The following is an 8,669-nucleotide window of genomic DNA, read 5'->3' as shown; positions in this document are numbered from 1 at the left end:
TTTGATCTAAAAATTCTAAGTTTGGTGTCATTTTTAGTGTTTTTCTCTTTCCTCATTAAATTAAAAAATATCCTTCATATTTATTTAATTGAATTTTTGAAAATTTCTTTTAAAAATTCAGATTTTTATTTTAGAAAATTTTTATTCTATCTTATCTTAGTTTTGAAATTTCAAAATTCAAAATCTGTTTTTTTAATTAAATAAAATAAAAATAAAAATATATTTTATCTGCAATTCACATCAATTTCCTTTTCTCCATCATGGACCTAAGTGGAAATGAACAGTCTAGAAGGACTTTGGGGTCATATGCTAACCCCATTACGGTTGCATATGGGAGTAGCATCTATATACCTCCTGTCAGAGCAAGCAGTTTTGAGCTAAATCCTCAGCTTATTATCATGGTGCAGCAAAATTGCCAGTATTCCGGTCTTCCACAGGAAGAACCTACTGAGTTTCTGGCACAATTTTTACAAATTGTTGACACAGTACGTGATAAAGAAGTGGATCAGGATGTCTATAGATTACTACTGTTTTCATTTGCTGTAAAAGATCAAGCTAAGAGGTGGTTAAATAACCAACCCACAGTAAGCATAAGAACATGGAAACAGTTATTAGACAAATTCCTGAATCAATATTTCCCTCCAAAAAGGATGACACAACTAAGGCTGGACATCCAATGCTTTAAACAAGAGGATGATGAATCCCTTTATAACGCCTGGGAGAGGTACAGAGGGATGCTAAGGAAATGGCCCTCTGAAATATTTTTAGAGTGGGTGCAGTTAGACATCTTCTACTACAGGCTTATAGAAAAAGCTCAGATATCTCTAGACCACTCAGCTGGTGGATCTATATACATGAGAAAGACTATTGAAGAGGCTTAAGAGCTTATCGACACAGTTGCTAGAAATCAGCATCTGTATATAAGTAGTGAGTCTTCCATGAAAGAAGAAGCTAAGGTAGTATCAACTGACTTTAGTCCTCAGGAACAAGTTGCTGAACTCAATCAGCAACTATCTTCTATAACAAGGCAGTTAGCAGAATTTAAGGAGATGCTACAAGAAACCAAAAATGCTAACAAGGATATGGAATCATAATTGAATCATACAAAATAGCAGTTATCAAAATAGATAACAGAAGAATGTCAAGCAGTTTAATTAAGAAGTGGAAAAACATGGAATACCTCAACTCAAAGCAGTAAAAAGCCAAGAAAAGAACAGCTGACAGAGGACGAGTGGTGCACGAAATTGTGATCATCAATGGCGCCATCAACATGGTACGCTCAATTGTAATCTCAACTTTTTATCACAACTTCGCACAACTAACCAGCAAGTGCACTGGGTCCTCCAAGTAATAAACCTTACGCGAGTAAGGGTCTGATCCCACGGAGTGGCTGGCTTTATGTAAGGACATCACCGTTGTCAATGGCTACTTTTGATCCTCTCTGGAAAATGGTCCGATGCACTGTCACTACATGGCTAATCGTCTGGAGGCATCACCCTTGCCAATGGCTGCATCCTATCCTCTTGTGAAAATGGTCCAAATGCTCTGTCACAGCATGGCTAATCATCTGAGGTTCTCGATCATACTGGAATAGGATTCAACCTCCTTTTGCGTCTGTCACTATGCCCAGCACTCGCGAGTTTGAAGTCCGTCACAGTCATTCAATCCCAGAGTCCTACTCAGAATACCATAGACAAGGTTTAGACTTTCCAGACTCTCATGAATGCCGCCATCAATCTAGCTTATACCACGAAGATTCTGATTAAGAGATCCAAGAGATACTCATTCAATCTAAAGTAGAACGGAAGTGGTTGTCAGGCACGCGTTCATAGGGAATGATGATGATTGTCACGTTCATCACATTCAGGTTGAAGTGCGAATGAATATCTTAGAAGCGGAATAAGTTGATTTGAATAGAAAAACAGTAGTACTTTGCATTAATCTTTGAGGAACAACAGAGCTCCACACCTTAATCTATGGAGTGCAGAAACTCTACCGTTAAAAATACATAAGTGAAAGGTCCAGGCATGGCCGGATGGCCAGCCCCCATGATCTAAGAACTAGGCGTCCAAAGATAATCAAAGATGAACAATACAATAGTAAAAAGTCCTATTTATAATAAACTAGCTACTAGGGTTTACAGAAGTAAGTAATTGATGCATAAATCCACTTCCGGGGCCCACTTGATGTGTGCTTGGGCTGAGCTTGAATGTTACACGTGCAGAGGCTCTTTCTGGAGTTGAACACCAGGTTGTAACGTATTTCTGGCGTTCAACTCTGGTTTGTGACTTGTTTCTGGCGTTTAACTCCAGACAGCAGCGTAGAACTGGCGTTCAATGCCCTTTTACGTCGTCTAAAATCGTTAAAAGTATGGACTATTATATATTGCTGGAAAGCCCTAGATGTCTAATTTCCAACGCAATTGAAAGCGCACCATTTTGAGTTCTGTAGCTCCAAAAAATCCACTTTGAGTGCAGGGAGGTCAGAATCCAAAAACATCAGCAGTCCTTCTTCAACCTCTAAATCTGATTTTTGCTCAAGTCCCTCAATTTCAGCCAGAAACAGCTTGGTTTAGCTGCTTAGACCAGGATTTTATTCCTTTAGGCCCTCCTATCCACTGATGCTCAAAGCCTTGGGATCCTTCTTATTTGCCCTTGCCTTTTGGTTTTAAGGGTTATTGGCTTTTTGCTCTTGCCTTTTGGTTTTAAGAGCTTTTGGCTTTTTCTGCTTGCTTTTTCTTTTTCTTTCTATTTTTTTTCGCCTTTTTTTTCCGCAAGCTTTGTTCTTTGCTACTTTTTCTTGCTTCAAGAGGCTATTTTGTAGAGTTCAAGGGAGATGACTTCATGAACTTCTACTTCCTCTCCAATCATGATGCTATGGATCATGATGGCCTGATCCACAGTAACTTCAGATCGGTTGCTAGTGGGAATGATGGAGCGTTGAATGAATTCCAACCATCCTCTAGCCACAGGCTTGAGGTCCAGTCTTCTTAGTTGAACCGGCTTGCCTTTGGAGTCAATCTTCCATTGAGCTCCTTCCACACATATGTCCATGAGGCCTTGGTCCAACCTTTGATTAAATTTGACCCTTCTAGTGTAGGGGCGTGCATCTCCTTGCATCATAGGCAAGTTAAACGCCAACCTTACATTTTCCGGACTAAAATCTAAGTATTTCCCCCGAACCATGGTGAGATAATTCTTTGGGTCGGGGTTCTTACTTTGATCATGGTTCCTAGTGATCCATGCATTGGCATAGAACTCTTGAACCATTAGGATGCCGACTTGTTGGATGGGTTTTGTTAGAACTTCCCAACCTCTTCTTTGGATTTCATGTCGGATCTCCGGATACTCATTCTTCTTGAGCTTGAAAGGGACCTCAAGGATCACCTTCTTCCTGGCCACAACATCATAGAAGTGGTCTTGATGAGCTTTGGAGATGAATCTTTCCATCTCCTATGACTCGGAGGTGGAAGCTTTTGTCTTCCCTTTCCCTTTTCTAGAGGATTCTCCGGTCTTAGGTGCCATCAATGGTAATGGAAAAATAAAAAGCTTATGCTTTTACCACACCAAACTTAGAATTTTGCTCGCCCTCGAGCAAGAAAAGAAAGAATAGATGATGAAGAAGAAGAAATGTGGATAAGAGGGGGGAGAGGTGTATTCGGCCAAGAAGAAAAGAGAGGGTTGTGTTGTGTGAAAGTGAGGAAGAATGGAGGGTTTTATATAGGGAAGGGAGGGGGGTTTAGGTTCGGCCATTTAGGGTGGGTTAGGTGGGAATTTGATTTTGAATTTTGAAGGTAGGTGGAGTTTATGAGGTAGGTTTATGGGGAAGAGTGGATGGATGTGAGTGGTGAAGTGGTGATAGGGAAGAGAGATGAGGTGATTGGTGAAGAGTTTTGGGGAAGAGTGTATATGAGATTGTGTGAAAGAGGGGTGAGAAGAAGTGAGTGGAGATAGGTGGGGATCCTGTGGGGTCCACAGATCCTGAGGTGTTCAAGAAATTACAACCTTGTACCAAATTAGGCATGCAAAATGCCCTTGCACGCAACTCTGGGCGTTCAGCGCCAGATTGGTGCTTGTTCTGGGCGTTGAACGCCCATTTGTTACCCATTTCTGGCGTTGAACGCCAGAACCATGCTTGTTCTGGGCGTTCAGCACCAGCTCTTCTCCACGGTGCAGTTCTGGCGTTCAAACGCCCAGATGCTACCCATTTTGGGCGTTCAGCGCCAGAACCATGCTCTGTTCTGGCGTTGAACGCCAGCCAGATGCTTCTTACTGGCGTTTAAACGCCAGTAAGGTCTTCCTCCAAGGTGTGATTTTTCTCCTGGTGTTTTTGATTCCGTTTTCAATTTTTATATTTATTTTGTGACTCCACATGATCATGAACCTATAAAGACATATAACTAAGAAAAATATAGTTAGATAAATAAAAATTGGGTTGCCTCCCAACAAGCGCTTCTTTAATGTCAATAGCTTGACAGTGGGCTCTCATGGAGCCTCACAGATGTTCAGAGCATTGTTGAGACTCTCCAACACCAAACTTAGAGTTTGGATATGGGAGTTCAACACCAAACTTAGAGTTTGGTTGTGGCCTCCCAACACCAAACTTAGAGTTTGACTGTGGAGGCTCCGGTTGACTCTGCAATGAGAGAAGCTTACTGTGCTTCCTCTCCATGGGTACAGAGAGAGATCCTTGAGTTTTAAACACAAGGTTGTCCTCATTTAATTGAAGGATCAATTCTCCTCTGTCCACATCAATCACAGCTCTTGCTGTGGCTAGGAAGGGTGAAGAACTTTCCAGGATCCTATTTCTTCTGAGGCAATCTCAGTTGATCCAGATCACTTAGTTCATTGGTGAACAAGGGAGGTTCATCTTCCCAAGTCTCAATACCAAATAATTTGGCATTCAGCTTCATGATTGCACCAAGGTACTTGGTAACTTGCTCTTCAGTAACATCCTCATTCTCTTCAGAAGAAGAATACTCATCAGAGCTCATGAATGGCATAAGGAGGTTCAATGGAATCTCTATGGTCTCTAGATGAGTCTCAGATTCCTTTGGTTCCTCAGAGGGAAGCTCCTTATTGATCATTGGACGTCCCAGGAGGTCTTCCTCCTTGGGATTCCTGTCCTCAACCTTCCTCCCAGGTTCGGCCATGGTAATCAATTCAATGGCCTTGCACTCTTCTTTTGGATTTTCTTCTGTATTGCTTGGGAGAGTACTAGGAGGGATTTCAGTGATCCTTTTACTCAGCTGGCCCACTTGTGCCTCCAAATTTCTAATGGATGACCTTGTTTCATTCATGAAACTCACAGTGGCCTTAGATAGATCAGAGACTAAGTTTGCTAAATTAGAGGTATTTTGTTCAGAGTTCTCTGTCTGTTGCTGAGTGGATGATGGAAAAGGTTTACTATTGTTAAACCTACTTCTTCCACCATTATTAAAGCCTTGTTGAGACTTTTGATCCTTCCATGAGAAATTTGGATGATTTCTCCATGATGGGTTATAGGTGTTTCCATAAGGTTCACCCATATAATTTACCTCTGCTATTGCAGGGTTTTTAGGATCATAAGCTTCTTCTTCAGAAGATGCCTCTTGAGTACTGTTGGATGCAGCTTGCATTCCATTCAGACTCTGAGAAATCATATTGTCTTGCTGAGTCAATATTTTGTTCTGAGCCAATATGGCATTCAGAGTATCAATTTCAAGAACTCCTTTCTTCATAGGCGTCCCATTACTCACAGGATTCCTCTCAGAAGTGTACATGAAACATGAACTGGTTATTAGCAACCATGTTAATGAGTTCTTGAGCTTCTGCAGGCGTTTTCTTTAGGTGAATGGATCCACCTGCAGAAGTATCCAATGACATCTTAGCCAATTCAGATAGACCATCATAGGATATATCCAGGATGGTCCATTCTGAAAGCATGTCAGAAGGACACTTTTTGGTCAGTTGCTTGTATCTTTCCCAAGCTTCATAGAGGGATTCACCTTCTTTCTGTCTGAAGGTTTGAACATCCACTCTAAGTCAAGAATGCTATGAATGTCAAGATGAGCACCAAGAACACTTTGAAGATCAAGATGAACATCAAGAACTTATTTTTGAAAAATTTTTAATGCAAAGAAAACATGTAAGACACCAAACTTAGAAATCTTTCATGTTTAGACTCTATGGATGCAAGGATGCATATGAAAAACAAGAAAAGACACAAAACATGAAAATATCAAGATCAAACAAGAAGACTTACCAAGAACAACTTGAAGATCATGAAGAACACCATGAATGCATGAATTTTTCGAAAAATGCAAGATGAACATGCAATTGACACCAAACTTTAAATTTGACTCAAGACTCAAACAAGAAACATGAAATATTTTTGAAATTTTATGATTTTATGATTTTTTTGTATTTTTATTTTATATTTTTCGAAAATCATTTGAAAAAGAAAAATAAGGATTCCAAAATTTTTAATATGAATTCCAGGAATCTTACAATCTTAATCTAAAGCTCCAATCTGAGGGTTAGACATGGCTTAATAGCTAGTCAAGCTTTAGCATGAATATGCGTGTAATTCATTCAATTTTTAGGCCAAAACCTCAGTCCAAAAGAATTTAGACGTGGCTTTATAGCCAGCCATGCTTCAACATGCTTCATGAAACACTAGAATTCATTCTTAAAAATTCTGAAGAAAAATATATTTTTGAAAACATTTTTATTTTAATATATATTTTTTTTGAAAACAAAGGAGAAATTTTTGAAAGATTTTTAAAAATTTTTTGAAAAGAAAACAAAAAGAAAATTACCTAATCTGAGCAACAGGATGAACCGTCAGTTGTCCAAACTCGAACAATCCCCGGCAACGGCGCCAAAAACTTGGTGCACGAAATTGTGATCATCAATGGCGGCATCAACATGGTACGCTCAATTGTAATCTCAACTTTTTATCACAACTTCGCAAAACTAACCAGCAAGTGCACTGAGTCGTCCAAGTAATAAACCTTACGCGAGTAAGGGTCGATCCCACGGAGATTGTTGGTATGAAGCAAGCTATGGTCATCTTGTAAATCTCAGTCAGGCGGATATAGAATGGTTATGGAGTTTTCGAATATTAATAATAAAATAGGGATATAAATACTTATGTAAATCCTTGGTGAGAATTTCAGATAAATGCATGGAGATGCTTTCGTCCCTCTAAACCTCTGCTTTCCTGCTGTCTTCATCCAATCAGGAACGCCAGTTTATGACGTATTTCTGGCGTTCAACTCTGGCTTGTGACGTGTTTCTGGCGTTTAACTCCAGACAGCAGCGTAGAACTGGCGTTCAATGCCCTTTTACGTCATCTAAACTCGTTCAAAGTATGGACTATTATACATTGCTGGAAAGCCCTGGATGTCTACTTTCCAACGCAATTGGAAGCGCGCCAGTTTGAGTTCTGTAGCTCCAGAAAATTCACTTTGAGTGCAGGGAGGTCAGAATCCAACAGCATCAGTAGTCCTTCTTCAACCTCTGAATCTGATTTTTGCTCAAGTCCCTCAATTTCAGCCAGAAAATACCTGAAATCACAGAAAAACACAAAAACTCATAGTAAAGTTCAGAAATGTGAATTTAGCATAAAAACTAATGAAAACATCCCTAAAAGTAACTAGATTCTACTAAAAACATACTAAAAATAATGCCAAAAAGCGTATAAATTATCCGCTCATCAACGAGCAACCTGCTACCCAAAATCCCTCTGAGGACAGTAAGAGCCCAGAGAGGAATAACTCTGGCATTCAATCGCCAGAAAAGGGTGAAAAACTGGCGTTAAACGCCCAGTCCATGTCCAGTTCTGGCGTTCAAACGCCAGAAAGGGGAGGGAATCTGGCGTTAAACGCCCATCCAGCCCCCAAGCCTGGCGTTCAAACGCCAATGAGGGATCAGACACCTGCAAGTGCTGATGGTAACCGCTCTAAGAAGGCTTCTCCAACCACCTCTGTAGGGAATAAACCTACAGCAACTAAGGTTAAAGAGTACAAAGCTAAGATGCCTTATCCTCAGAAACTCCGCCAAGCGGAACAGGATAAACAATTTGCCCATTTTGCAGACTATCTCAGGATTCTTGAAATCAAGATTCTATTTGCAGAGGCACTTGAGCAAATACCCTCTTATGCTAAGTTTATAAAAGAGATCTTAAGTCATAAGAAGGATTGGAGGGAAACTGAAAAAGTCTTCTTCACTGAAGAGTGCAGTGCAGTCATTTTAAAGAGCTTACTAGGAAAGCTTAAGGATCCTGGGAGCTTTATGATACCATGCACATTAGAGGGTACTTGTACCAAGACAACTCTATGTGATCTTGGGGCAAGTATCAACCTAATCCCTGCATCCACTATCAGAAAGCTTGGCTTGACTGAAGAGGTCAAACCAACCCAGATCTGTCTTCAACTTGCTGATGGCTCCATTAAATACCCATCAGGCATAATTGAGGATATGATTGTCACAGTTGGGCCATTTGCCTTTCCTACTGACTTTGTAGTGCTGGAAATAGAGGAGCACAAGAGTGTAACTCTCATTCTAGGAAGACCTTTCCTAGCAACTGGACGAACCCTCATTGATGTCCAAAAAGGGGAAGTGACCTTGAGAGTCAATGAGGATGAGTTTAGCCTGAATGCTGTTGAGGCAATGAAGCATCCAGAT

This window comes from Arachis ipaensis, chromosome B10 (assembly GCF_000816755.2).
Source record: "Arachis ipaensis cultivar K30076 chromosome B10, Araip1.1, whole genome shotgun sequence".
Lineage (NCBI taxonomy): Eukaryota > Viridiplantae > Streptophyta > Magnoliopsida > Fabales > Fabaceae > Arachis > Arachis ipaensis.
Note: the sequence above shows the minus strand (reverse complement) of the source record.